The following is a 2,003-nucleotide window of genomic DNA, read 5'->3' on the forward strand; positions in this document are numbered from 1 at the left end:
TTTCCTCCTCCACCCCAGCACCCTCCCCCACGCTGGCCACCTCCCGCTGCCTTCTGGGAGGAGGGGCTAGGGGAATGGCCAGGCCTGGGTGCCGACACTTACTTGATCACACACACACACACCACGGCTTAGATCCCTCCGTGACATCCTGTTACGACCTCCATCTGCTGTCGCCTCATGGGGTCTCCCGGACGCTTGCGTCCCCCCGGGCTGTCACAACTCTCTGCCGCCCTACGAACCGGGCCCAGCACGGGACACCAGTGAGCCCTTTCCAGACCCCTGTCCTCCCCACCCCATTGTGCGCAGGTGACTCCCCTGCCCTCCCGGCACCCCCCATCTGAGCCAGGAGCACCAGAGGTGGGAGATTTTTGGGAGGACAGGGTGAGGACTGAGATGGGGTCTGGCTAGGGCCAGAAAGAGCCTTGCAGGAGACAGCCAGGGCACCAGGCCTGCCAGGGCAGGAGAGGAGGGTCAGAGTTGGTGGGGGTGGAAGCAGCGTCCAGCCTCACTTGCGGTGAGAATGCTGTCACCTTGAGGTGGGGGTGGATTGAAGCAGGAACGGGGTCAGGAAGCCCCACCAAGAAGGGCTTTGGTCTCAGAGTTGGTTGAGGCCCCCAAGGAAGAAATGGAGGGAGCAGAGTCAGTTGGGGGGTGCATTAGAAACAGAGGAAAGACAGAGTTCAAGAGGTGGCTGTGGGGGGGGGCAGAGTTTCCTCCGAGACCCCTGACCTACAGACCCAGCTCCGTGCTGAAGGCCGGCCTGGCTCGTCCTCTCTGCCCGGTCCCAGCCCAGGCTCCAGAGAAGAGGCAGCTGAGGTCCGCAGAGGCCCAGGCGCAGGGAACAGCCGAGGGAAGGATCTCCACAGGGGCCCAACACCGCCGCCAACTGAAGCCCCCAAAAGGTAAAAGAAAAAATAACAACGACCAAAAAGTCTGTGAGTGAGCTCCCCATCGCCGAAGGGGTCCAATCGGAAGTGGGGTGGGTACGTCCAATGTGGGTGCGTCGGCAACTTGGAGAAAGCTTGGCTCTCTCCCTCGGGGGCCGAACTGCCCTGTTTGGGGATTGACTCTCAGACTTGGCCTCTGAGACTTGGCCAGGCCGCAAAGAAAACAAGACAGTGTGTGATTAGGGGGATTTTGCACAGAGGAGGAGGGTGGAGACAGGAGGGCGGGGGAAGAGGGTTTGGCACCGGTGGTGGCGGCCCCAAGTGGTGTCTGCGGCAGGCTGGCCGGGGCAGATGCCGGAGAAACTGAGACCTGCCCGGTGGGCAGCCCAAAGTTGCAAGGAGGAATGATCTGAGCCGAGGAAAGGCAGGAGGGGTCTCGGAGACAGGGACCACCGTGTGGGGTTTCCAGCCCAACTAGTGGGGCGAGGGGAGCTACCAGTGACTGAGAATCCCAATCAAGTGGTCCTCCTGTCTCAGCCTCCTGAGTAGCCAAAGCTGCAGATGCCTCCACCATGTCCAGCTATTTTATTTTATTTTTTTCAAGATTAGAGACAGGGTCTGGTCATGTTGCCCAGGCTGGTCTCAAATTCCTGGCCTCAAGCGTTCCTCCCTCCTCAGTCTCCCAAAGTGCTGGCATTACAGCTGCCAGTCCCGGCCTCCATTGATATCTTCTAAAGAACATGTCACAATCTGAACTATCCTCCATTTGCTTGTCTGTGGCCCCCAAGACACTGACCCTGGGGCCAGAACAGCGGGAGAGGGGACTGTCCTCATTTGCAGCTGTGGCTGTTACCTCCAGAGTCCAGCCCAGGGAACCCAGATTTCACCACTTCCTAGGCATATGACCCTAGGCAAACTGTCACCTGCCCCCCCAGTCTGTTTTTTTTGTTGTTGTTGTTTTGTTTTTGAGTTGGAGTCTTACTCTGTCACCGAGATTGGAGGGCAGTGGCACACTCACGGCCACCCCAGCATCGACCTGCTGGGCTCCGGCGACCCTTCTGCCTCAGCCTTCCAGGTAGCCAGAACTACAGGCGCGCACTACCACGCCCGGCTAAT

At 59.5% G+C, this 2,003-nt stretch overlaps 1 protein-coding gene across 1 annotated transcript in view; it reads left to right on the forward strand.

Moving 5' to 3' along the window:
- Positions 1–777: 777 nt before the first annotated feature.
- Positions 778–2,003, forward strand: part of ADAMTS10 (ADAM metallopeptidase with thrombospondin type 1 motif 10) — a gene marked incomplete at its 3' end in the record, with an annotated part of 17,004 nt that continues 15,778 nt past the window's right edge. Inside the window, exon 1 of the mRNA XM_008050101.1 lies at positions 778–902. The remainder of the gene's footprint in view (positions 903–2,003) is intronic.

Source organism: Carlito syrichta, unplaced genomic scaffold (genome assembly GCF_000164805.1).
Source record: "Carlito syrichta isolate Samal-C Ts95f unplaced genomic scaffold, Tarsius_syrichta-2.0.1 Scaffold142964, whole genome shotgun sequence".
NCBI lineage: Eukaryota > Metazoa > Chordata > Mammalia > Primates > Tarsiidae > Carlito > Carlito syrichta.